We start from the raw sequence: 27,904 nt of genomic DNA on the forward strand, positions 1-27,904 counted from the left end.
ACACACCTCCTCTATCACTGCCATGCCATCTGGAATCTGTCTGTTCCTTCTAGCAGACGTCGATTAGGGGCTGTGGAGCCATTGTAGGCATAAAGCGTCCCCTTCTCTGACTCCCAGTAACGCAGGACAGCGGCACCTGCCTCCTGTTTTGATATCATAGGTGCGTAAACAGATTACGTGGCCCAGAGTGAGGGAGTGCATGCTAATGGGGGACCGAGCCGCAGTCCCTTGGCCACAGAGGAGAGCTCCACAGTTGGGTGGGAAGCAGCCCTAGCCCTCCTGGGCAGCCCCTCCAGTCTCCATCTCCACGGGGTCAGGACCAGGGCACACCAGGCCAAGAGCCCATCTGTTTATGATTTTAGGGGCTTGGGGCCCCTGGCGAGGTCTAACCAGCCCCAAAGCAGGATCTTGGATCAGGAAATGACCCCGGCGAAGGGGAGGGCCCTTTGGGGCAGAGCAACTGGATTCACAAAACAGGCTGGCCTACAGTGTCCAGGCTAAGAGGTTCCCCTAACTGACTGACTGGCCAAGTCACCCTAGAAGGCCCTCAAAGGAGGTGGGGGGGGGCAAGGAACGTTTCAGGCTCATGAGAAATCACATCGAAGAGTTTGGCAGTCAGCCAGAGAGGCCCAGGGAGATCAGGATTTACCCACAATCATGCTGCTGGTGGGTGAGCCAAGGGGCAGAAAGCAAGGCCCAGGCCCCCAGGAGGGTACCTGGGACTTTCCAGTTCCCAGCTGTTCCCAACACCAAAAGGGGAAGGGGTGGCCTGCCTCCCATAACATTCTGGGGCTATAGGAGGGACAAGAAAGGAATGAAGAGAAACAAGAGAGACATACACAGATATGAGAAAGAGGAGAGACGTGGGGTGGGGGTGGGGGGGCTCCCCCAAGAGGTGCAGCTCACTCTTCTCTTTTCTTTCTCAGCACTGGGGCTGACCAGGGAGGGACAGGGGAGGGGTTCCATCCAGCTGAGCGGGGCAAGTCCAGGGCTGCCAGAAGCCCCCAGGAGTCCTGTTAGCACAGCCCGGGCCCACCTTCCCTGACCTCGGCAGTCAGCTGACCTGGACTCAGGCACAGAAACACCGAGGTTGCTGCGAGAGGGGACCGGGGACCCACAAGGCCAGCCCCTGCCCACCAAGCTCGTCAAAGCCAGCAGGCCCCACGACAAGCACAGCCCGGCGGCCTTCCCCCCGCCTCTCCCGGGTTTTATCACAGGCATCCCCAACAAGGAGAAATGTGCCCACCCTTCTGACCCACTTCAGTCCCATCCCTGGCGGCTTGGATCAAACATTACAGGAGGCGCCTGCTGCGACACGCCAGCCCAGAGGAGCTGGAGGCGGCGCTCGGCTCTGGCCTGGTGGCTCCCAGCCAGGTAGGCAGCCCCGTGCCTCCCGACCTCCGACCTCCGCAGAGGAGGGTGCAGGCCAGACTGCCCGGGGCAGCTTGGGAGGGCCGGCGGCCCCCTTCCACCCTGGGGCAGAGGAAATGAGCAGGCGTACAACCTGGCTGGCAGTGGAAGTCACTTTTATTAGGGTGTCACTGGCTGTCGGGCAGGGTCAGCAGCAGCCCCTGGCAGGGAGGGCCTGCTCCAGAGGACGCAGTGTCGCACTCCGCCTCCCGGCCCATGTTTATGAGCCCAGAATGCACAAACCCAGGCCCGCTCTGGAGGCGCAGCCTCGTATATCTGCACAAATTACATTTCGGCTTTTATGAGTCCCAGGTCGTTCCCATTTCCTGCTGAGTGTCCTGTGGATATCATTAACATTTCTACAGCTTTTTCTTTTATTTTTTATTTTTCTTCACATTCTCCAAAATGCATTACCAAAAACATCACTTAAAAAGAGAGAGTGCTATGACCAGTGTCCTTTCCCCGCCCCCCTTAATCAGTCCAGCTGCTGCGTCTTTTAATTTAGCCGAGCTGTATTAAAGGCGGGTTTCCCAATACACACGAGCAGCTGGATGCGGTGAAAGCATCTATCTCTAAGAAAAGACAGTTCAATTAAAATACGAGGAGCCCAGTGCCTGATGGAGAACGCAGGCAAAAATGCTCACCCCAACATCACCCTCCAACCCCAGGCGGCGGGAGGGGGGTGAGGGAGGGTTGCAGGAACAAAGGCATGGCATCAAAGCCAGGCTCTCCGCCCAGCTCTGGCTCTGGGAGCCAACAGGGTCCGACAGCTCTGCCAGGAGAAAATGGGGCTCTGCCTCTTTAAGAGCTGCCTCAGGCCTGCCACAGGCTCTGTTGTTATTAATTATTATCATTATGATTACTTTTCAAGAGCACTAGGACAGGAGTGGGGAGATAGGCAGGCAGCAGGCAGGGGTGGGCAGCAGCAGGAGAGGGGCCCCAAAGAGGCCCTTTTAGCAGAGATGGTGACCTTTGAACCTGGGGAGGGGGCAGAGCGGACAGACTGGGAGTTTGGCCTCAGTGGGTTCAGCTGGAGGGAGACGTTAGGGGCACCCCCTAACGCACCCTCACGGGGCTCCTTCGGGTCCAGTCTAGCCTCCCCATCCTTGCTTACCTGCCCTTGTGGACATTTGGGCAAGGGCTGAGCCCCCGAGTTCTTGAGGGGATAGGGGGTAAGTCAGCCTGGAGTGTCCTCTAGATAGCAGGTGAAATGCTTAGGACAGAAGTCCCTTAGGACAACTCCTGGAAGATAAGTCTTGCCAGGACCCCAGGCCGGAGGGAGCAGAGCAGGCTCAGACAGACAGGCTCTCAGGGCCGCACACAGCACAGAGCGGGTTCAGGGCCCCAGGACTTCCTTCAGCACTGCAATGGGGCTCACTGCCGCTCCCCTTCCATCTCCTCAGCCAGGAAATGGGGGTGGGGAGCTAGGGTGAGCCTAGCCCTCTGCCCTCCCGTCAAAGGCACTGGGGGGGGGGCACCCTTGGCTGGGAGTGCTTACTGGGTACAGCTTTGCTCAGTTAGCACTTTGACTATTCTGGCCTTCTGGAGGAAAAGGTGAGGTTTGGAGGGCAAGAGACCTACCTTCAGGGCCACCCACAGTGCAGTTCCTCTCTCTAGGTGACCAGACCCAGAGAGTGTACCTCCCCGCCCCTGGACCCCACACCAAGAACTCCCACCCAGAGGAAGGCACTGGAGGAAGACAGCAAGAAGGTGCTCGAAGGGGAGGGCAGAGGTCTCTGCAGCCTCTGAGGCCCTAAAGGCCAGGCCACCCCCTTTTATTTGGGACCAGGGAGGACCCAGTCAGGGAGGTCCACTCATGAGCAGCAGTGGTCACTGGCCACTTACTGTCACCCCTTAACTGCTGTCCCTGGGCCCACAGCCCCTCCAGTGCCCCGGGTCAGGGAAATGGGCGTGGGGGCGGGGGGCAAAGCTGCCGCAGCTCCCACAGGCTACCGGTGGAGCCCAGCTAGAGCTGGAGGTTTTCCTGAGAGAGGCAGGGTAGGAGACAAGAAGACAGAGGGAGGAAGGAAAAGAGTGGACAGAGAGAAGGAAGGTTTCTGTCCCCCAGCAGTGGCTGTGAGGCCACTGGTTCCATCCCATTCACTTACCCAAGGTTGTTTTATGACCCGGTTTCCTGATTTGTAGCTGTAGGGGAAAATGTAAAAATCCAACCCACTCCAGGCCTGCAGACTACAGGGAAAGAGAAAGTTGCCTGGGTCAGGATGCTAGGGATGGGGCCCGGGGGTGTCCAGGGAGGAGTAAAGGAGGCAGGATCACCCGGAGCCTCCCCTATCAGTGTGAGTGATGAATACCATGTAGGAAACCTCGAATAAAATAATGAATCACTAGCCAGCTTTTCTGCTGTCCTGTGGGGTCTCCATTGAATCCTAAGGGCCTGGCTCGAAGATGGGAAGGGATGAGCTTCCAGAGTCCACAAAACAGACAGCCAGGCCCTGCAGGTCCCAGGGACAGGTTAGGGTCTTTGGCCCTAGGGGCTGATGGGGAGGTGAGCCAGTGGGAAGAGCCCTGCTTGGGGCAGAGGGGGACCATCCTGGGGCATAAAGACTCCCAGAGAGCAAGACAGTCCCCATCTCAAAGGAAGGCCTCTCAGGACCACTGCATACAGGCAACAGCCCCAACACACTCAACATGCAGCCCTCCTCACTTGTGGGCCCCCATGCATGCCCCATGGGAGAACTCCATGGGAGTCCAGCATGCACCTCTATAGGGCCTTGGAGAGGGGGACCTGGGGGCTGGAAGTCCTGAACACTCAGGGGCAGGCTAAGGGGTGAGAAGTGGAAGAAGCCAGAAGATGGCCTCAGCACTCTCTCCAGATGTGGGGCAGGCCCCAGGCCAGGCTCTGGGGCTGAGGCTAGGAACCCCAGGTGAGGCAGGATCTCAGCTCTTTAGAGGAAGTCTGAATGAGGAGTAGAGGCTTCTGGGCTCTCCAGATGTTTGGAAAGCCTTCCTTGGAAGCCTACCAACGCTATCTCCTCCAAGGTTCCAACTGCAAAGGCCTCAGCGACCCTCCTAAGGCTGGTGAAGGTCCTGTTGTCAGGGGTCTAACCCACCAGGAGGATGCCTCACCCCTGGGGCATCCACAGGGTGTATGAGCACGAGTACGCTGGTTTCTGGAAGTGCCAGGCCCAGTTAGGAAGCCACAACACCATTTCCAGGAGTAACCTGCGGGAGTACCACAGCCCAAAGACTGGGCAACAGCACCCATATCTCAACTTCGGTGCCTGCCTTCTAAAGTTGAGCCCATTCTGCAGCCACACCCCACTGTCGAGCTGTGTGGGTTCTGGGATGTGGTGGTCAATGGGCCCCCAGACCTGGGCCTTCGGAGCCAGAGGGGCCCCGCGGTCCAGGTGGCCAGCCAGGCATCCCCCTGTTGGGAGTTGTGGGGTAGCAAGAGGGGACTCAGCAGCAGCCACACTGTTGCAATTCCAGAGCCCCCCTGGGGGCCGGGGAGACTCACCTATTATCCCCTCCATAGTCACCAATCTCTTACAGACAGTAATTGGTTTTAGATAATTTTATTCACCATTCCAGAAATAAGCAATCACCTCTCCCCATTGCTGTCAAAATGTGGACAAGGCGGTGGGGGGGTCCTGAGTGCTGAGAAGCCATGAGCTCGGAGGCCTGCGGTTTGATGGCCTACATATTTGGGACCCCAGGTCAGCACACCAACAGGCTGGCTCAGAGGCTGCCATGGGCATCTGAGGGGACCCACCAGGGGCCTCCTGAGATGTTCCTGGCTTTGTAGGCAGCTGCACAATGAGGATAGGACAAGATCTGTGTGTCCGCTGCCTGAGGGGAGGCAAAGGTGAGAGAGCCCAACCTCTCACCCCAGCTGTCCCTGTGCGCTACCCCACGGGCCCCGAGGGACCATGACTGCTCTGCCAAAATGGCTTCATAAGCTAGTGGCCTGTCTGGCTGCTTCCTCTGCTGGGAACAGTATTCTGGTATTTCCACGGCTTGCTTCTTCAGCTCGAAGGCTTTGCTCATGTCACCTCCTCTGGTACCCCTCCCCAGCCACCGTGTTTGGAAGAGCACCCCCTGTACTACTCCTCCCCTATTTCTATCAAGTGCTCACTTCCCTGTAATAAGCCATGTGGCTGGCTGGCTTTATGACTGGTCTCTCCTCTTTAGAACTACAGTGCCATGGGAGCAGGCATTTTGGCCGGTTTTGTTCACAGCTATATCCCCATATCCCAGAACAATAAATATTTATTGAATGAATAATGCGTAAATGTCATATTAACCCTATGAAAATATCCAGAACAAGCTGTCGATGGCAGTAAAGAGAATGGGTGGGTGGGCATGGGGGCTTATTGCCACAACTCCTCACCCATTTGACAAAACCATCTCCTTTGGGCCTGGCTGGTGAGGCACCCAAGTGAAGCGAGTAGGTGGGGATGGAGGCAAAGCGAGGGCCCCAGGTCCCAAGTAAAGTGAGGGGGAGCCCCACGGAACTCCAGTAGGCTGTCGCCTCATGGGAATGCGAGCACAAGAGCCTCTGAGGGCATTTTGGTTTTTGATTTTTTTTTTTTTCTTAATAAAAAAAATAAGTCTCTCATCTTAATGCTACTGACTGGGATCCCTGGGTGGCGCAGTGGTTTGGCGCCTGCCTTTGGCCCAGGGCGCGATCCTGGAGACCCGGGATCGAATCCCACATCAGGCTCCCGGTGCATGGAGCCTGCTTCTCCCTCCGCCTGTGTCTCTGCCTCTCTCTCTCTCTCTCTCTGTGACTATCATAAATAAATAAAAAATTAAAAAAAAAAAACATTCTTAATGCTACTGACCAAATAAAAAGTTTAACACCCTAGGGTTGAAGAGAACCCGTCTGTGGGCTGCAGCTCATCACAAGCTCCCAGGTGTCAAACGCTGATGTAACTGGTGCACAGCGATCTTTGCAAGGGCAGAGCCAGGGCCTTGTCAGGAGGAGAATCTGAGCACCTAGCAGGTTGTCAGTGACCCAGAACCTTCCCTGAGCCCTGGAAGGAGTCCCGAGACCAGCAGGAACCAGTGCAGCCATGGAATGGAGCAGCACGGTGAACGTCTGTGGCCCTGGGGGAAGGTAAAGCTCAGAGCTGCCCAGAGGTGGAGGAGCCACAAGGCAGGGAGGCAGGAGACCCGAGGGCCCCAGGGGTGGTAAGAACCTTGGGAATATTCTACCCCAGGCACCAGATGAGGGCCTGCCCTCACCTCCCCACCCCCACCCCTGGGCACTTTGCTGGGTCCCTGCAGGGCTCCTTGGTGCCACTTATCACAGTGGTAATTACATAATTAATGGTATAATGAGCTGTTTTAAAAGTGCCTCCCTCACCAGAATGTAGCCTGATGAGGGCAGGGGCTTCTTCATCTGTTTGGTCCTAAGCTCCAAGTGCAGAAACTGTCTCCAGTAGGGGCCAGTTAAATGTTGCCTGGAGATCTGGGCAGATGCGATGGGTGAGGGGCTCAGCTCTGGTCTGGGTGCACTGTTTAACCTCACCAGAGCTCCAAGGGCAGCTGCTCAAAGAGAAGTGTGATGATGACAGTCCTGAAGGCCAGCCAGGACACGTACAATAGCCAATCAGGAAGAAAAGTCCAAGCTTCTGCTCTGTCCTCCACACCCCCTGGGTCACAATTCCTCCCTCCCTCCCTCGTCAAGCCCATTTCTGTTCAGCTTACAGTTGGGTGGGGTGGGGTGGGGTGCTGAGGATCCAGAGGAAAAAATGGCACAGCCCCTGCCTTCCCGGAGCAGGCAGGCAGACAGAAGTCTAAGAGGCTGCGGGGTGAGAGTGGAGGTGGTCCAGGGAGGCTGGCAGGAGGGGGCATAATGATCTGAGGAGGGGTGAGGGCCCACCAGGTGGAAGGAACAGCCTGAAGCTGGACGCAGGACACAGCAAGTGGGGGCACCTGCACTTATCTTCCGTCCACCACCTCAGGTGACCCGGATGCCAATGGTCAGATGCCCTCTACTCTCATGGCACCAACCCCCGGGGCAATCCTGCAAAGTCACCTCGATTTGTTAGCTGCCTGTATGGCTGCTGGGGAGCTGGTACTCTCCCATGTGCCTCTGGGGCCCACCCCATCTTCGGCCCAAGCTGGAGAGGGGTCTCTGACCTGGTGCTGCCCACATCTCCCTCTGCCTCTCGCCCACGAGTCCAGCTGCTTAGCAGCAGTGAGCCACCAGAAGGCACTTTCTATAGAGCATATTCTAGGTCAGACTGCCCCCTCGTTTTGCAGAGGGATTCACAGAAGCCCAGAGAGGGTCAGTGACTTGTCCAGGAGGTCCAGCAGGGCTGAGGTCCCTCTACAGCTCTGCACCCCTTGGTCAACCATAAAATGAACTCAAGAGCTGGAAGCCAAAAGGCAGAGGGGTCAAGGTCCTCCTGTTGGACACCCCAGATCTCCGGAGGAGCCAGGCAGTGCTCCCCCCTTCCCTAGCCTGGGTGGGAACAACTCCTCCCTTCCCTGCCTTTCGACACCCCCCGACACCCCTTCCGCGCAGCACCCTGACAGTTGGGGAGGCGCAGCCCGCCAGCCCCTCCCGGCCCGTTCCACCTGGGGGAGCCAGGGAATTGGCGCCCCCTCCCCCCAGCCCCCAGGGGAGGAAGCCGCCTGTCAGGCCGCCACGGCGTGTCAAATCCTCTTGCTGCCTAATTGTGAGACGGCGGCGTTTAAAGAAACGCTTTTCTGGCCGCCTGCCACACCGCAAACTGCTTGGTATAATTTTATTATTAAGGAGAGAGAAAAAGAGGGAGGGGGGTTGGGAGAGAGAGAGAGGGAGGGAGAGAGAGAGAGAGAGAAAGGGAGAGAGGAGGAAATTGCTTAGTCCAAGTCAGCTGGTGGAGTATTCTGCTCAATGTGAAGCGGGGACGGCTTTCCAGTTGGCAAGCTGACTTCGTTAATTGCGCATTCAGTCTCTACTTAGGGTAATTGAAACGAAGCGGGGCCCAGGTCTGACAATTAGGGTCTGCGACTAGGCCATTAACCCTTTCCGCCGCCGCCTCCGCCGCCCCCCGCCCCCCGCCCCCGGTGGGCTGCACGCAGCCCTGCGAGCGCGGGGAGGGCGGCCGGGCACCCCCGAGACGCGGGGCCGGGGCGGGGGCGGGGGGCGGGGCGGGACCCCGCGCGGGGCTGCGCACTGCGGCAGGGGCTGCGGGCGGGCGCCCAGCGCGGGCAGGGTTAACGCGGTGCCGCCGCGTCCGGGAGCCCGGCGGGGGCCGAGCTGGGGCTGGGGGCGCCGCGCGGGGTGTGTGGGGGTTGTTTGCGGCCTCGCCGCCCCTCTGCAACAGATGTTTCAGCCGTGTAAGACAAAGGCAGAGCGCCTGCTGCTGCCGGGAGAAAATCCGCAGGACTCCCTCAGGGGCAGGTAAAATTTCACCTTCTATTTGTGTTCCCCCCTCACACCCCCGCCCGCCCCCGCCCGCTCCCCCGGTCTCTGCGCCAATCCGGAAAGCGCCACCAAAGACGCCGCGCCGCCTCCTCCGCAGCCCAGCCCGCTGACCCCAGCAAGGTCACGGCGACCTCGGGCTCCGCCGGCAGCGCGCCCGCCCGTCCTCCGCTGGCGAGGGGTGCCTCTCCGCGCCCGGCCCCCTCCCGGGGCGCCCCCCGTCCGAGACGCGCGACGATCGGAGGCGCAGGGAGAGGCAGGAAGGGGGCGCTGCGCTCGCCACGAGGCGGAGGCGGCGCCGGACGCCGCGCGCCTCCCTCCTGCCTGCGCCGGGACCCCGGGGGGCTCTGCCCCCCAGCCCCCATCATTCATCTCCCTGATTCCCGCTGTATCCGCCCTCGGAAGTCAGCCGAGTGAAGCAGCTGTTCCTTGCACACTCCACTTGACCAGAGATGATGATAAATGAGGCCCGGGCTGCGTCGGGGACGCGGCGGCGGCCGCGAGGGGCGCGCAGGGCGGGGCGTGCGGCCCGCAGCCCCCTCCCCGCGCCCCGGAGAGGCCGAGGACGCGGAGGACAGAGGCCGAGGGGCACGACCCGAGGGCCGCACTTCCCTCGCGGCGCCCGGCGCGGCCCCCGCACCCCGCTGCCAGCGGGCGGCGGCGGAGGGGCGCGGGGCACGCGGGGGCCGACGCGGGGCCCTGTCCTCCCCGCCGCCCGCGCCGCAGCCCCGCCCCGCCCTCGCCCTCGCCCTCCCCCACCCCTTCCCCGAAGGCCGCGGTCCCCACGGCGCCCTCGCCCCCTCCACCCCCGTGCCTCAAACCTATTAACGCTCGTAAATAATGAATAATGGAGCGCTTCCCTCCAGCCGCGCGGGGCTGCGGGCGGGGGCCGCTGCCAGCTGCGCCCGGACCTGGGGAGGGGGCGCCCCCCGGCCGGGTGCAGGGGGCCCGGGCGCGCGGCCCCGCACACGTGCAGCCGCGGCGCGCAGGCGGGCACCCCGCCCCGCGGAGGAGGGGGAATCCCGCGCTGCCCTCCCCAACGCCACCTCCCCTGGAGTCCTCTGGCACCGAACGAGGCGAGAGAGCGCGCGCGAGCTTCCCAGCCGGAGAGGGTTATTTTTAACCTGCCCCCCTTTCTATATCTGCCTCTCGGGTTTGCGCGCCCGCCCGCCCGCTCCACCAGCCGAGGACGCGGGCTCCTCACCTCGCGCGGCGGCTCCGGCCTCTGAGCGCCTCCCCCGGCCCGCGGCCCCCGCCCCTGCGCGGGCATCGCGCGGCTAAATCTCAGCCTGGAAAGGACCGATTAGGAGCCGCGTGCCTTTCTGCGAAATATTGGAACCGGGTGGGGTGGGGGCGGGGAGCCCGGCGCTCTCGTCCCCTCGCCTCCCTCCCCGCTCGCCGTGACTGCGAGAGGCGGCTCCGGCGCTCCCTCCGCAAAACAGGGGGCGGCCAGGCCGGGGCGCCGAGCCCCCCTCTGCTTTTCGCCCTTCACTCCTCAACGCCCACCCTTCAGTCATCGACAAAGCTGGAGCTTCTAACGCACCGACCCTCCGGCGGCGGCGGCGCCAAGTGGGGCGCTGCCTCCCCCATCTCGGCCTCCTCCCTGAGCCACTCCAAACAAACACACCATTTAAACGGCAGCGGGCTTGCACACCAACTTCAAGGCGGACCCCGCCCGCGCCCGTGCCCAAGGCACACCGGGGGGCCCCCTTCCCCGGCCTGCTCTCCCTCCCCTCGGCCGTGGCCTCCTTAGGGCCCCCCTCGCCCCTCCCTCCCATCCCCTTCGCGCCCAGCAGCCCAGACCCCCGCCCCACCCCTCTTCCTCAGGGGAGCGAGGCGGCAGGAAGTTCATGTCCATTCCCATTACCTTGCTCTCCGAAAGGCCACCCACCCAAACCCCAGCCTGTCCTTACCCCCAAAGGAGGGGGCAGCAGAGGAGCTGGCTGGGCTCAGAAACCCCCTCCAGGCTTTGACTGGATCAGTCACTTGACATTTTCCAGACTCTGCTCACGCCCAATCCTGGAGACCCACAGGCACAGGGCCCCCTTAGGAACCCCCCCTCCTGAATGAGGTGGGGTGAAAGACATAGGCTGCAAAATACAGGGGAAAACTGTGGAGGGAGTGGTGGGCTGAGGAGGAAGGGCGTTCCAGCGGCAAGGAGCTGCCTGGCTTAGTGGCAGGAAAGAACACAGAGTATTTGGGAATCTGAGCCGGATTTCTCTCCCCAGCTTAGCTGGAGGGTGGGGGAGGGCCTGGCCCCCACCCCAAGGGAGCCACCCCTGGCGGGGATTATGGTAAGAAGCCTGGCAGGCTGGGAGGGAGGGGATGGGGAGGAGGGTGTGAAGATGCGTGTGGATTGCAGATGTGAGGATAGCAGGTGCCACCGGGTTTATCTGATGACACCTTTGGGCCAGTGGCTGAAGCTGGGGGGCCCAGCCTGCCCTGGAGGTGAGGCAGGTCCAGGGGGCAGGAGAGAGAGGGCCCCTTAGCACATGCAGGCTCTGGCAGGGCAGAGTGGGGGTTCTCAAGGAACTTCACCCCTCCCACCCCAGCCAGCCTAGATACTGAGCCTGGGGCCATCCTCAGATCTAGAAAGTTCTTGGTAACCTCAGACTATCTGATTGGGCATAATAGCAGCTGCAGCAGACAGCATGCTGTCTGGCCCCCTTCTATGGCCAAGGTGCCTTGATAGATTTTACTTCTAACCCTCAAATTGCCTTTCTAGGGGATGACGTCACCTCTCATTTCACAGCCCTGGAAACTGAGCTCTAGAGCGTGGAAGGGGCCATCCTGGGGGCCTTTCCCAGTCCCCCTGTGGGCAGGGCCTCGACCTGGTTTGCTCTGCTTTCCGGCAGCTGGGCATCAAGGAGGTGCCTAGGGGCTTTAGGGTGCAAGATCATGAGGTCCTGGTTTGCCCCCTGGGAAATTTCAGGAAACTGGTTTTCTCAGGAGAAAGAAAGAACAGGGAGTTGGTGTGGTGGTGAGCTGGAGAGAGGAGTCACAGTGCCCACCACCACCAACTCCCACCCCGCCAACTCCTCGGGGCAGATCTGGTTACCCAAGGCGCCAGGCTCCCTGGTGAGGGTCCCCAGGTGGGGGGTTGGCTCCTGGGGCTGCAGGGTTATTGTCAGTGAGGCCTGGAGTCCACATGGTGTCATGTATTCATTTGTAGCCCAAACACAAATCTCACACACTGTACCACTGCTCTTCCAATGAGTACAGCTGTTGTGATGGATAGGTCACAAATTCATTGAGGGCCTAGCAGCTCTGGGTGGTTATACCCCCCTGACCCCAACAATACACTAACAGCTCCTATTTTGATAGGACAGGCATCTCCAGCCCGCCACTGGGTGCAGAGTAGGGGACCTCTACGGATGAACAGCTGGAATGACGGGGCCACCCCATCCTCCTGGCTACCACTAACCTCCCCTCCACTGCCCTGGCTGCCCCCATTGCCAGGAAGGGAGCTTCTACTTCTGGGCAAGTTTGGATGGATGGCCTGCTGCCCACCCCCCGCAGGTGGGCGGGGAAACCTGGCCAGCCCCTCAGACATGTAGCCTGGTGACCAGAAGCACTGACCTTTGGGGAAAGTGAACCACCAGTCACTACCCCAGAGGCTGGGCTGGCGGCAGCCTGGGCCTGCTTGCCTCAGGATGGAAAGTATTTGCCTTTGGTTTTCAGCCGCCGCCTCCCTCTGCCTGATTTCCCTCTATTCCACACAATCATGAAATGTGAAGGTACTTAAGGGTAAAAATGAAGAGGGGCAGGTGTCGGAGGCCAGTGGCCTGCCGTTTTGAGCAGCACTATTTTTCTCCCAAGGTGGACCGAAGACTCTCTGCCGCCAGCCTGGGCTCCGAACTCCTGCACCCGGAATCCCCGGCCTTGGCCCAGTCCCCTCAGGCCTCCCCTCCAGCCGCACCAGGCCCTGCCAGAACTGTCCCCCCTGCTGGCCCCCAGTCCCTCAGCATCTGGGGGAGAGACCCGCTTCCAGCTGTACACCAACTCTGCCTGACTCCAGCGCTGTCTTGTTCTGGAAAGTTGCAGGAGAATCCTCCCCGGCTTGTTCTGTGGTAGTGGTGACCGCGTGGGGAGCGGCAGGCCTCTCTTGCTCCCCAGGGATGTCAGATTCTCAAGGGCCAGGCCAGCCAACTGTGGGGGCTCACAGGCGGCTGGCCGTGTGGCTCTGGGATGCAGGGAGGCACGTCTTCCCTCAGCTCCACCCTGACTGTAAATCCCTCTGCCCTGATGCCACACAGCTCTGGGTTCAAATCCCACTTCTGCATGCGATCTGCTGGCTGGCCCTGGGCGATTCACTTAACTGCTCTGCGTGTTCCTCAGCTGAAACCTTACTAACACCACACTTACAGGGTTAACACGAAGACAGGACGATACGCTGTGCTTGGCACCTGGTAGCTGCCCAAGGACGGGCAGTAACTTGTAGCGCCTCTGGCACCGTCCATGGGGGCAAGGGCCAAGTGTACTCTGTCTCCCGGGGAGCTGTGTGTGTCTGAGACAGAGCAGGTCTCTGGCAGGTAGGGCTTTATGGGGAATAATGATTATCGCTCCCCTCAAGCTGGGAGGCTTCTGGGAACTGATAATTAAGGTTTGTCCCCAGACTGTGTCATGTCCCCCATGGTGGGTTATCTTCCCAGCTGGAGTTCAGGTGTTTCTCATATACTATGGCACACATCTCCACACATCTTACTAAGAGGCAGATTTTACTGCAGTGGGCCAGGGGTGGGGCTGGGGTCCTGCAGTCAAACAGGGTCCTGGACCACTCTGGCTAGAATGAGATCCCAGTCCTCGGACACTCTTGGTCCCACTGGACCAGGTTCTGGTTCCACAGCTCTGAGCCCCACGTCTCGGAGCTGAGTCCCTGCAGGGGCGAGAATGGCCCCCAGGACTCTGCATTTGGCATCACTTCCCAGCAGCAATGCACTGATAAAAGGCAGCTTCACGTTGCTAAGCTCAAGACCGCTTCGAGGCCAGGCTTCCTGGGCCCCAGAGTTCCCATCGGCACAGTGTGAAGCACAGATAAAGTGATTCTACACTTCCCATCAATGGTTCCCCATGCCCTCTTCAGTTCCCTGACCCCTTCCAAAGGTACAAGTCTCAACCCTAGCACCAACCCCAGGGGCAGACCCTAGGGTTGGCAGTCCTGGGGATACAGAGGTCACCCAGCCTGACGATGAACAGCACCCAGTTCTTGCTGGCTGCCCTTTAGTGCCAGGCACTATCCCAGTATGCACTTTGCATCTACACATCTCATCCTCATGACAGCCTGGTGGGGGCTGAGGGGGAAGTACCATTATCACCCTTGTTTTATGGATGACACTGGGGCTCAGATTGCTGAAACCCACCTCATGAGGTCCCATCACTGGTCAGGGGTTCAGGGTCTGCAGTGACTGGACTCCCATCCTTTCCAGCCTGCCCCTGCCACCCTCCAAACATACATAACCTTTGAGGATTTCCTTATGGGGAAGAGCAAATTAGATTTTCTAGGCCTGGAGCAGGTGTGGATGGGGTACACTGCATCTACCCGGCCAGTTTGGGTGTGGGGAGCAAGGCAGTACAGTCTCTCCGGGGAGTTTTTTAGCAATACAGACCCAAATGAAAACTGCATGTACTCTCTGCCCTGTAGTCTTGCTTGCAGCCTGGCCCAGAGAGTTCTGCACAGGGTGGCAGTGAAAGCCTGGAGATCCCCTAAAGTGTCCATATGAGGAGGATGAGGGACGTGCACTTGGGGAATTCCACACGGTACAGTCTAGAGAGTAAGGAAGGGCTCCGTGTGCTGATGGGGCGCAGTCTGCAAGTTGGGGAGAAAAGCCCAGGATTGAAAGTTGTGAGATGCTACACTGTATAAAAGGGAGGAGTGTATTTGACTTTGTTTCCCATGAGCATGTCACCCTCACAAAATGATTTTAACATTTTTATGGATAAATCTCCACCCCCTGGGCTCTGCGAGGTGGCTGAAGGAGCCTGTTTTGGGGCTCTGGTCTGTCATGGCTCTGTGCCAGCTGTTGGGTGCTCGTCCAGAGGGTCATGTGACCTCCACTTCCTCATCAGGAGGATGGCATGAGGCCCAGCTGCCAAGAGGAGTCAGCACCCCATGTCCTGCACTGGGCCCTGGGCACGACGGGGATCATTCCCCCACTTCACAGGTGGGGTACCTGAGGCTCCAAGTGGTGGGGGAACAAACCTGAATCCCCTGTAGTTGGTGTTATTTCCGGGTGTGTGGCCTTGGGGGACACACAGGCCAGGACTGGCTCCGGCCTGAGCCATGACAGTGGCTGCTGCCACCAGGGCTGCTGATCAACCCCCAGCACACAACCACTCCTGGTGCTACCTGTCCCTGAATGTTCCAGTCCATTTCCACCCACAGCGTGCATCCTTTAATCGCCAGAACGAAGGCAACACACATAAAACTTAGAAGCAAAGGCCAATCTTTCACGGCCCGAAGACTCGGCCACAAGGGCCTGGCCGAGAGGGGAGCAGCCTGGGAGAGTGTGGGGCTGAATTCTGGCCTGGATACCATTGAGCTTTGGGCCCCGGCAGGCGACTCTAACACTATGCCTCAGTTTCCTCAGGAGGAAGCAGGAAGAAAAGTAAGTGCCCCAAAGGGTGGGTAAGAATTAAATGAGAAAGTCGACAGTTGTTCAAGCCATGCCTGGCAAAGGAGGGTCCAACAAGTGAGCTGTTATTTCTAAAGGGTAAATATTTATATAATTTTTTATAACAGAGGGAAAGTTCAGGAAAATCCCTGACTGGTCCTAGTTGGCTTGGAGGTGGGGCCAGAGGGGGGCAGGAGCTCCTGGAAGTGACCAGAACCTAGCTCTGGCGCCCCGGCCCCAGGAGCAGCTGGTCCCTGTGCGGGCGGGCGGACACAGTGTCCTAGCACAGGCAGGCAGTGGCCAGAGCGGGGCCAGCCGTCTGTGTTCCCTCGCTGGCAGGTCGGGTGGAACAGACTTGGCCAGAGGCCCCTACAGCCCCGGGCCCGTGGAGCGAGGGCTCAGAAAGGGCCCTGTGTTCCACCCTGCTCTGGGGCTGGCTTTTTCCAGACCAGAGCCTCATGAGTCTCTGGGAAGAACATCCAGTCCCGGGGGCCCTGCACTGACTTTTCTGTGTGACCCCAGGTGAGTCACCGCACCTCTCTGGGCCTTTGTTTCTTTACCGGTTAAATGTGGATAGTGATAGCACCCTCCTTATGGGGCCCAAGAGGAAAATGGACATGAAAGTGCTCTGTCATCACCATCCTCACGATTAATCTGCACAGGGTGCTTATGTGTGCAGGGCCCTGTTTTAAGAAGCAGTCTATGGGGGCAGCCCGAGTGGCTCAGCGGTTTAGCGCCGCCTTCGGCCCAGGGCGTGATCCTGGAGGCCTTGGGATCGGGTCCCGCATCGGGCTCCCTGCATGGAGCCTGCTTCTCCCTCTGCCTGTCTCTCTGTGTTCTTGTGAATAAATGAATGAAATCTTTAAAAAAAGAAAAAAAAAAAAGAAGCAGTCTATGGGGGCGCCTGGGTGGCTCAGCCTGTTAAGCGCCTGCCTTTAGGTCAGGTCATGATCCTAGGGTCCTGGGATAGAGCCCTGCATTGGGCTCCCTGCTCAGCATGGAGCCTGCTTCTCACTCTCCCTCTGCCTGCCACTCTGCTACTCTACTTGTGCTCTCTTCCTATCAAATAAATAAAATCCTTAAAAAAAAATTTTTTATAAAGAAGCAGTCTATATATTTTAACTCGTCTTACAGATGAGACAACAGAAGCACAGAGAGGTTAGATCACTTGTCCAAAGTCACACAGCTTATAAGGAGCCAGAAGTACTACAGGGGAAGTCAAACACTATTATTATAATACATGGCTGTGAGGGTCTAGGATCTGGAAGCTTTGAGCTCAGTGTCTGGAGGCAGCTTTGGCCAGGGAAGGAGGGCCCAGGAAGGAGCCCTGTGTTGTGGTTGGCTGTGATGTTCATGCCAGGCACTGGGGCAGAAGGTGCTGTCCCAAGCAATGGGATTTTAATTCTCGTATTTCCTGGGTGCCCTCCATAAGCTGGGCATTGACAGAAGTGCCCTGCCTGCCACATCATTTTAATTCCAAGAGTAACTGCAAGCAACACGTGGGCACCCCCATTTTGCTGACTGGCACAATTAAGGCCTGGAAGCAAAGGGAATTTCTTGGTGAGCAGCAACATTTGGACTTAAACTCAGCTCATCTGCATCTAAGCCTGCTATGCAGGGCAAGGATCCTGGTCAAAAGCAAGAGCAGTGGGCACCAGACACTCCTCTGAAGAAGGGAGACTTTTGGAACCTGCAGGGGCTCCCACAAAACTTGTTCCATCCCATGCACTGACCTTGGAGCATCTGATCTGCTGCGCCTGGGCCGATGCCTTCACTTCTGCTCACCCTGAGCCTCCTGACTAGCCACAGGTACTGTAGGGTGACCTACAGGGTCCACAGGGTGGACCATTTTACAGGCAGGGAAACTGAGGCTCACTGAGGGGTGGGGATTTGCTCCATGGCTCAGAACTACTTTTTGGTACCTATGGACCACAAGATCCCTTCATTCACCCTCACGCCCATCCATCCAAGTAGTCACTGAGAGCCCCCCAGCATGCCACAGAAGTGCTAGGGGCAGAGACAGCTGTGGGTTTCAGAAGCAGTAAGTGCCAAAGCCCAGGAAGGGCCTCTAGATCATACCAGAATGGGAATAGGGGATTAGAAAAGACTTCACAAAGGAAGAGAGGGATGGTGAAGGTAATAAAAATGTGACCATGGCTTTTGTAAGTTGAACGTGGGTGAGGGGGCGAGGGATGAGAAACGGGCAGGGTCCATGTGCCATAGCCCTTGTGGGCCATGTGAAGATCTCGGGCCTTGTGCCCAGGACAATGGGGAGCCATGGGGGGCTAGCAAAGGAGTGACTGACACTATCGGACACATGCGCTGTAAGTTCCCAGTGATGGATGATGGACTGGTGAAGGTGGGGAGACGGGGGCAGGAGGCTAGGGGAGGGGAGCCAGCCAGAGCAGCAGGTATTCCAAATGCTGCTGGGGGAGAAGAGGTGACAACCCTGGGGTTTGTCCAGAGCCCATTCTCCCACTAAGCAATGGTGGCCTCCTGCACCGGGAGGCACGGCCTTTCCCGCTCACCCGGCTGGCCCCACAGAAGCTCTGCGGTGCGCACGGTCAGCCCGAGCCTGGCGCACGGCGACTGGCGAGTCAGAGCTGGTCAGACCCGAGGGGGCAGAGCGTGTGGCTGAGTCCCAACAACGGCAAGGCGGCCAGGCAGCGCAGCGGCTCCAGGCCCACGTGGCCAGCCTCTTCCCTGCGCTCTCATCGGGGACAGCGCAGCATCCGAGGCTGCCCTGGCGCTGCTGTCTGGTGCCGCGGGCCCAGCTCATGGCACGGTGCTGAAAGGCCAGTGCTGGCGACTTGGGAGGGAGTGTGGTTCCCGTGGGACAGGGGTGGCTCTGGGCCCTAGCCCCCTACAGGACAGCTTTCCTGGCAGGTAAGTGCCAGCCAGCTCCTCGGGCACCTGCCCCTCATTGGGAAACAGGCAGTGGGCAGTGTGCTAACACGAGCAGGGAAGGCCCCAAGCAGCCTTCCTTGCCCTTCTTCTGTGCAGGCACTATCTTTACTCCTGTCCTTCCTTTTCAGGCCAACACGCTCCTCTCCAGGGTGGGATGGGCCATGAGATCCATGCAACATGCCCCCATCCCCTGAGCTCCTTTGTCACTTTCCCAGCCACCCTCAGAGCCACCGCTGGAAAGATTTCATCTTCTCGAACAAACTGAGTTTACAGATCACCCACTTGTTCTCTCTTATGGGGCTCCAACAGCTAATTGGGGCCTTTGATGGATGTGAGCAAGCCAGGGATTCACGGGCCGCAGGTCTATTGAATGAACAAGGGAGTGGGTGGATGGATGGATGGGTGGGTGGGTGGGTGTTAGTTTGGTGGGTGGATGGATGGGTGGGTGGGTGTTGATTGGTGGGTGGATGGATGAGTCGGTGGGTGGGTGGGAGGTGGGTGGAATGGAACGCCAGCCCCTACGTAAAGCCATTGCTATTTTTGTTAGCTTGAGCAAAATACGATTTCACTAAGGCTTGTGCTACCTTTCATGATCCCTGGGGCTGGGAAACAGAGAGGGGAGCAGCCCTGCCAGGCCACACAGGGAGGGGCCGCTGGACGCCCTGGCTCCTTCCTCCCCACGTTGTGTCATCCCACCTCCTCCAAAGTCCCATTTTCTTGCGCCCTGCCCACCTTGAGGTTCCCACAGACCCCTGGGAATTCCCCTGACCTGTACATGTCCCCAGGCCCGGGGTCCCAGGGGGCCCCTCCTTGGGGACCAGAAGGGCGGGTGAGGAAGGAGGGGAAGCTGCCTGCCACAGCCCGCCCAGCAGCTTTGCAGAGCCGGGGAGAGCAGGGCGTTTGTCATCTGCTGAGGACGGTGGGGATGGTTTAAGGTGAAATTTAAGCCCATTAGTGCTTGGCTAATGACATCAGCAGAAAGGCGAAAATGAAGGCAGGGTGTGTGAGCGCCCATAAATTGTCAGAGCTGGCGCCGCCTCCGTCCTTGGGCCTGGCTCCCCGGCCCCTCCGCCAGCCTGGGCCGAGTCCCCACACCCCCCACCCCAGCCGGTCCCTGTGTCCCCAGCGGGCCCTACCCCGGCCAGGCCAGGCCAGGCCATGCAGGCCGGTGCCCCAGGGTCAACGTGCGGCTGGGGCCTCCGCCGGGGCGTGAGAAAGGAATCGGCCAGGGAGCCCAAGCGTGGAGGCAGCATCTTCTTAATCTCCCTCCTTTTATAACTTCTGTCTTTTTTATGCACACGCAAGGATCCCGGCTCAGCCGCTGGCATCTCTTCCCCAGGCTAATCCCTGACAGCTCTGTTTATGTCTCCCATAATTCTCCAGTTTTATGGGTTTTTTTCGGGGCCATTAAGCTCCCAGCCACAAGCTCCTTCCCCTGCCCCCGCCTGTCTTTGTCCTTGAGGCCTGGCAGCCCCACCGCCCTTTGGGAGACAGGCTGTCCTCCCCCAGCAGGTAGACAAGGACCTCGGCCAGAGGACTCGCTCAGGATGGCCCTGGAGATGCAGACTTCTGGTCCACAGGCCCTCCTGACACTGACTCCCCTGTCCCTCTCATCACAATCTTGTCCCTTCTGGCCACACCAGGGTCCCGGAGGATCTAGCAAAGGGCTCTGGCCCTGGGCCACACCCACCTCCCCAGGGTCACTGTTCCTCAATCCCATCCCTTGCTTTCTGCCCCATGTCCTTCTGTGGGCTGTCTCTGAGGCTTCAGAGTCTTCAGAGCGGGGTTGGGGGTTGGGGTTGGGCGTACCCTGCCCCAGGGTTCCTCATCAGACCCCCCCTTCCCATCCTCATAGCCATAGCCTAGAATCTGGCCTCATCACCTCCTGCAAGGAAGTCCGTGACCATCTCCAAGCTGGGTTTCCAGGTTCCCAGCCTCAGCCCCGTGTGGTCTGTCACAAGTCCTGCTCAGCGCACTCCCCTATGATACAGCCTTCAGTGGCTCCTCAGTACTTTCACCTGCCTGAGTTCCCATTCTCAATGTGGTGCTCAGGCCTCTCCATCCCCAGCGCCCTGCAGACAGTCAGCTCCTGCTGCCCTGCACTGCAGTCTGAGATCAGACCTCAGCTGTCCCCAACAGGCACTGTCCCAGCATCAAGCCAGTTCACGCCTCCCGGCTGCCCTTTCCCAACCCTGCAGGTCCATATGCAAGGCAGCAGAGGTCCCTGAGAGCCTTCCTTGCCCCTGGATCCACACAGCCCCTTTCTATAACTCCTATATCTTGTGGGTGCCTTGTCCCCGCAGATTGGACACCTGGCTTCCTGCGTCAGCGTCACCCCACAAAGGCCGACAGGAGATGTTTAAAGGCAGAGCCTTTCCTTGACTCCCTCTGATTGCTGGGTACACCTCCTGCTGATCTCACTCTGGAGCCAGCACTCTCAGCAGGGAGACTGCAGGCACTCTGATACCCTGGCTCATTCCCCTCATGAAGGCACAGGAAGTACTCCCTTCCTCTCTGTTCTTCCTCCGCTCCCTCTTTTCCCTTCTGCTGAGCTGCCTTTACAGCCAGAGGCTGTTGCGCCTGTGGTGTCCCAGATGTCCCTTCCCTGTGCACGCAGGTGGCCCAAGTCCCACCTGTGCTGGAGCTGCTGCCCTGCCCCCACCCTGAGCCCCTGGCCTCCTGCACAGCACATGGCCCAGACCCCACTCCTCTCCTCTCTCCCTGCACCGATGGGTGCTGTGGGGGACCCGTGGGGGGAGACCCTCTCCTGCTCACGTGTGCTCGGGTGGCCTGAGTGCTTGGCTCACTTTCAATCGATTCCAACCTGAGTCGTCTTGCGTCTCCCCAGTGTGTCTGGCCGCAGCTCGGCAGGCCCCCTGCTCTGCCCCTGCCTGCCCTGGCTGGCGTTCCACCCAGACGACTTCCTGTCCTTGGCAGCCTTTCACGCTGCACTAGCAGCCCCCGGTGTGACAGTTGGGGCCCTCCTCGGCGCCTGGCTCCGTGTGTGCCCTGGGCACAGCCCCAGACCTCACAGGGCGGCGTGCTCCTCTGAACAGGGGTCGGGAGGGGGCGTCCTGGCCCTGACTGTACCTCACAAAGAGCCCTGAGCACAGACAAACCGTGGGGTGCCAAGCCAGGCAAGCCCATGGGCTAGTGTGAAGAAGCCCATGAAGAACAGGGCAAGCTTACAAGCAAGGCACCTGCTCCAAAAGAGCGCATCTCAAAACAGTGACTGCAGAGCATCAGAGTGAGCCTGGGGCATTTCTGAGCGCAGGCCCACGAAGCCAGGCCTGGTGAGCAAACTGTCACTGCACCAGCAACCACCCTCTGGCCACGTCCCCCAGGCCCCAATACTGCAGGAAAGTTATGATTTAATCCACAAGTCACACCTGAGAGGTCACAGATACCCTGACTTGTAATAGTAACAACAGTTCCCGTTTACTGAGCACTTACTATGTGCTAAGTGCTTGGCGCTATTAAGCCAACAAACTGTCACAGTTACCCCGTTCTATAGCTTGTGAGATCTTTGCCCAAGATCATGCAGTGGGAAAGGCTGGAAGCAGCAGTGAGCCCTAGCTGCCTCGACTCCAGGGGCCGGCTCCCAACAGCACCGCACACCAGGCAGGAGCGCCAGCCCCGTGCCCACTCTGCTCCAAACATCACTGGGCTCTCCTGGGGCACGAGCCCGGAGCAGACAGGCTACCGTGGCAGGTAAAACACCTACACTTCTGATATGGGCTCTGAGTGCAGCCCAACCCACCGCCCTCAATCGCTCCTTGTGGAGATGCAGAAGCAGGCTCAGGCAGGGTGACCCACTCTCAGAAGGTCATGTGGCACAGCAGCACCCCCAAGTCCCAGCCCCCAGCAGCCCTGCTTCCAAAGACCCTTCTCCACCCCTCAGGCAAATGCTCACGATCTGATGCATAATGAAAAAGGCAGGATGCAAAAGCGGATGTTCAACATGATCCTAATTTTGTTCAACAAACTGGGTGGAAATGCATAAAAATGCTTCACACCAGCGTCTCCTCCTCAGAGGGGCTGGAGGGGACTTCTGTTTCCTTCTCATTTGCTCTGTGGTATTTTCTGTATTTTCTCCAGTGAGATAAGATTTTTTTTTATAAAAAAGACCAACAGCTCTGAGTTTTTTAGAATGAACAGGGAATAGGAGTCTGTGGAACCAAGTTCTGGTTAATAGAGAGTTGCCATAGATACCAAGCAGGGATTTACATACTCCCCAAGAACCAGAGCACAGCAGGCTAGTTTTGGGACCCGAGCCGGTCTGGGTGTCTCTTTGCTTCACTGTGGAAGGCTCAGAAGGTTCTGCAGGCCTGGGAGGCCTGGGATTATTCCTGGGCTGTCCCTGCCTGGTTCCCCAGGGAAGCCTGAGTGTTCTGGGTGGTGTGGGCTCCAGGAGCTGGGAGTCTTGTTGGCTATGATGCATGTCCCAGTGTGTACCTGGTCTGCAACTCTGGCCCTCACTATCCCCACCTCATTCTGTCCTCCTATCCTGGAGGCCTCCCTCAACCTCGAATCCCATCCACATCACAGTCTATCAGACCCCCATGACCCCGAGATCCACAAGACCAGCCTCCTGCTCACTCCCCAACAGCTGACCCTCCTTGCTACCCTTTCTGGCCTCAAGCCAATGCCCCTAGTGTTGTCTGGGCCTCAGAGATCACGGCTCCTTCCCTATCTCCACAGCTTTGCACCTTCCCTGTCTGAACACCTTCCCTCGAACCTGCTCAGCCCAGAGCAGGTGGCCGTGTCAATCCTTCTAGGTCCCCAGCCCCCCGGGGCCTAGTGCAGTGCTCCAAGAATCCATCAACAGTTCCCTGTGCCCTTCGGAGGTGGGGCCCCCCAGCAACCCTCTGCTGATGCTGGGCCTTCTGCAGACAGCTCCGAGCCACCTCCTGCCCAGAGAGCCCCCTGGGTCTCCGGCCTGAGAAGAGCTGACAGCTCCTTAATAAAAGCGGGCCACAGACGCGCCTGAGTGACATCGCGCCAGGCCGAGAGGCGGCGGCTTGCATCAAAGCCTCATTTTTCTCCTTCCTGTTAGGCACTGAAACAATTTACATAAAGAGCCCCACATGTGTCAGTGACAAAGATTCATTTCTTCTCATGACTGGCCAATGTCCCCCTCCCCGTCCACTGCTTTCCCAGGCACCCCCCCTTGGGCACCTGGCCCACTTCCCCAGGGGTGGGGGGTGTCCAGGACCACCTCTGGGTCACCCAGACGCCAGGCCAGGGGAGGCCACCCAAGAGAGTGACCGTGCCATATCTTTATTAGAACAGACACCCACCAACCCTTCAGGGCTTAGGGGTGGGGCCGTCTGGCCAACCAGACGGGTCTCAGGATCTCAGCAGAGCCTTGTTCTGATCTCAGAGGAATAACAGGGTTCTGACAGGACGAGGTTTGGCCACACACAGCAGCTTCACATGCACCTGTGTACGTTCATGTGTGACACAGCCCCACCGAGCAAGTCACCCACCCAGCATTGCACACCAGGTCTAGAACCAGGTCTTTCCAGCACTGAGGCCTGAGCTCTCAGCCTCCAGCTGTAGGTCCCCCCTCTGCTCAGCTCTTGTGAATGAGGGCTGGCCAGGCAGAGAGACCTGGGTGGGTGGACTCCAGACCTGGGTGGGTAAAGCTCTCAAACGGTCCTGTCTCCCAGTGGCTGAAGCCTAAAACCCCCCTTCTCCTGGCTTCATTTTGGGCAAAGAATTACCCTCTCTTGACTACTCTGTAAAGAAGTGCAACCCCAAGAAGTAACACGGCAGGTCTCAGCATCCTGTGAGCCTGTGACCCCGGACCCTTGGTCCTGTGCAGCCAGGAGCAGGGAGCAGGGGGAGGCTCAATGAGCTGGGCTCCCTTGGGAGTCCCCTCTGCTGACTCACTGGATGGCTTCAGGCTTCCTGCATGTCAGGTGGGTGAGGAGGCATCAGGTGGGCAAGGAGGCACAACTGGATGACTGGGGGGTGGGGGTGCTCCTCACACATGTGCCTGGCAGATGTGAGTGCCATGCGCTAAAATATGATACGATTATTCTTGCCTTCATACTAGAACGTGCTATGTCACTGCATGACTCACATGGCTAAGGCCTGCAGGCTATCGTCTGGGGCTGAGCACGTGGCCCCATGGCACGGGGGAGGCCTTTTTTTTACAGGATTTTAGGGGGTACCAACAATACAGGATTTTCACCTTACATTCACAATATAGACGGCCCAGTCCGGCAGATGATGAGGCTGCACTGGGGACGTTTCCGGATTCTGAGGTTCAGGGGGCTGAGGGCCTGACCCACCCTTTGTACCTCTATTCATTCCTGGCCTGGCTCACTCTCTTGGGGTCCCCCTGCTGCCCACAGGGGCCACCATGAATACGAGACCACTACAATTCCATTTCCAGGCAAACAGCTGGTGTGAATGCTATGCAGGGGCACATCCCCCCTCGCCCCCCCGCCACACAGAATGTTCTAGAATGTTCATGGCAGGTTTACTCATAAGATCTTTAAACTGTAAACTACCCAAATGGTCCCCAAAGCTGAAGGCATGAACACCATGGCACTTGTGCACAACGGGATACTATACAGCAATGGCAAAGACGAGGGCTGTACGCAACATGGGCAAGACCGCTTGCCGAGTGGAAGAACATGGGCAGATGAGATTGCCTAGGGATGAAATCTGCAAGCTGACGAATGGATCCTGGGCAGGCGATGCCTGGTGGGGGCACTGGGGGCTTTTCGGGAGCTGGTGCTGCTCTTTCTCTTGCCGTGAGTGCCGGTGATATACAAGCTGTGTTCAAGTTGTAGCATTTCGTTGCCTGTTCATTTGTGCCCTTCTCTAAGCCAGTCAATAAAAAGTTCAACATTAAAACAGAGGAGACCTCAGCCTCCTTTCCTCAGTGTCTCCCGAGGCTCCTCACGTGGAGTGGGGTGAAGCACGGGATCCGTTTTGGCCTGTGTGGTCAATGTCCGCACACCAGCAAGTATCTATCTCCTGGTCCTCTGGGCCACGGGTGGCATGTGCACCTGCCCCCCATAAGTCAGGGTGGGTGCAGCCCGCTCTGGTCAGTGGAATTCAAGTGACAGGGACAAGTGCTGCTCTAGGGAAGAGCTGCCCAAGTCCATATGGCTCTGTCTCTCCCTCAGTGATGTGCCAGAGTTCCAGAAGGCTGCTGCTCCGTCTGCTTGGATCCCTCGGTGACAGCAGTGAGTAGTCCCTCTGCTGCCTGGTCACAGACAATGTGCTCGCGAGGAATAAATCCTGTTTTAAGGTGCTAATCTTTCCGGGGATGTTTGTTATGCAGCACAACTAGCCCATCCTGCCTGGTATACCGGGTGTTCAAGGCTCTTTGTAGCCTGTCCCAACAACCTCTCTGGCTTTGTGATTTAGAAACATTCTGGCTGTGAGCATGCTGGGACATCATTGTACAAATGTACCCTGTTTTGTCATGTCCTATGCCCTTGGCACTCCATGGCATCCCTCCCCCATCCTGCCTCCCAGGCTGACTGCCACTTGTGGCAGCTCCCCCTTCTGGATCCCGCGGCCCCAGCTGAATCACCCCCTCTTGCTGCTGTCAGCGGCTCCTTGAAGGCAGGTGTCGAGTCAGTGAGCAATCATTATTTCCCACAAAAACAAGCAAGGAGGGGAGTAAAGACACACAGGCTTGACCTCCAGCTCCTCAGGAGGGACGCCAAAGGCAGCTCCCTCATGAGGGATCACAAAGCCAGGTGCAGCCGGGAGGGAGCCGGGTGCATCTCTAGGCCCCCTCCAGCAGTGTCCAAGCTCCTCTGCCAACTCCTGCCGATTGGGGCAGCTTGTCTTACACCCCTCCCCACTACTCACCTTTCTACAGGCCTCCCCCACCCCTGCCTGCCTGAGGGCCTCCGGCTGGCTGGGGGAAGTTTGGGGTACAAGGAAGGAAACAGTGCTGCTGATTAACCTATTTTACATGATACAGATTGGAACCCCAGGGAAAGAACATTCCCCCTCACCCAGGCCTCCATTTGAGGACAAGCGATCCCAGCTCAGCACCGCCTCGGATTCCCAGTTACAAATGCTGCCAGGGAACCTCCCAGAGCAGCAGGGTTTCGGAGTGGCCAATCACTGGGTAGCCCTGGGGGAACCTCAGCTGTCTTGCTCCAGCCGGTGACAGCAGAGGGCTGAACGGAAGCCACACAGGGCAGGAGTCTGGAGGTGCATCAGGGAGCCAGTCGGCCACAGAAGCAAGAGCCTCCTGGACCCTGTGTCCCTAGGGCTCTGGATCCACTGAGTTGTCTCCACCTGCTCTCCTCCCCATAGTCCCAAATGCCCAGCCAGTCACAGCAGGGAGGGCTCCAAGCAGGCACCTGTCTTCCTCTGTGTTACCACAGGGGAGCTTGGAAGCCCAGAGAGGGTGGGCCACTTGCTCTAAATCACACAGGAAAGCTACTACAGTGGGCTGGCTTTCCTGCCTTGGCAGAGGGCTCCCTGGCTGCCGGGGGTGTAGAACTTGCCCTCAGACCAGACTGAACCCCATGGCTTAGCCTGCACTGTTCTGGGAAGCCACCCCTCTCCAGCTTCATCTCCCACTCTGTCCCACGTGTTCTCAGCCACTGGCTCCCACTGGCTCCCACTGGCTCCTCGTGCACATCAGGCCTCTATCTCCAGGCCTTTGCATACACCCTTCCCTCTGCCCAGGTCCCTAAATCTTTCTCTGCTCAAAAGCTGCCTCTTCCCGGAAGCCCTCCTTGACTGCCTGCCTCTTCCCGGAAGCCCTCTACCCCCATAGTTCCTGAAATCACCTCCCTTGGGTATTTGTTGGCCCTCACTTTTTTTTTTTAAAGATTTTATTTTATTTATTTATTCATAGAGACATACACACACACACACACACACACACAGATAGAGAGAGAGAGGGAGGCAGAGACACAGGCAGAGGGAGAAGCAGGCTCCATGTAGGGAGCTGGACGTGGGACTCCATCCCAGGTCTCCAGGATCAAACGCTGGGCTGCAGGCGGCGCCAAACCGCTGCGCCACCGCCACCGGGGCTGCCCTCCCTTGGGTATTTGTTGACTCACTTTTTGTCTGTCTGCCCCAAGGATGGTAAGCTCCATGAGGCAGGGTCCTCGATACCGTGAGGAGCTACCTGCACCTATGGGCTCTTTCATGCCCCCCAACCCTCGAACATAGTGGCTGCGATCCTGGGGTGTGCCTCCCTGCTCTTGGCTGCCCGGCAAAATGCTAGCAGGCCTCCTCACCTCAGCTCAAGATCAGCGGCTCTCAACTCTCGCTGTGACTTTGCAAGACACCTTCCTGGCTTCCCTCCCAGCCCCCTGCCACTGCCCACCGTCGCGCTGGTCACTCGCCTGTCAGGATCTGCAGCTGTCTGCCTCCCAGCAAGCTGCAGCTTCCAGTTCCCTCACTACGCCCCAGTGCTCGGTGCACAGTAGGTGTTCAGAGAAAGCCAAGGACATGGGTGGGTGGCTGGACTGGTGCCATGTGATTCCAGGGGCCGATGCTGGTGGCTGGACATGTGCCAGGGACCTATGGGACAGCTTTTGAGAGCTTGCTAGGCACCAGGCACTGTGCTCAGGCCGTTCACATATGGATCCCCTCT

At 58.6% G+C, this 27,904-nt stretch overlaps 1 protein-coding gene across 1 annotated transcript in view; it reads right to left on the minus strand.

Annotated features, from left to right (window-relative positions):
• Positions 1–27,904, minus strand: part of RAI1 (retinoic acid induced 1) — an 81,325-nt gene that overhangs the window by 16,909 nt on the left and 36,512 nt on the right. The window lies entirely within an intron of this gene.

This window comes from Vulpes lagopus, chromosome 10 (genome assembly GCF_018345385.1).
Source record: "Vulpes lagopus strain Blue_001 chromosome 10, ASM1834538v1, whole genome shotgun sequence".
NCBI lineage: Eukaryota > Metazoa > Chordata > Mammalia > Carnivora > Canidae > Vulpes > Vulpes lagopus.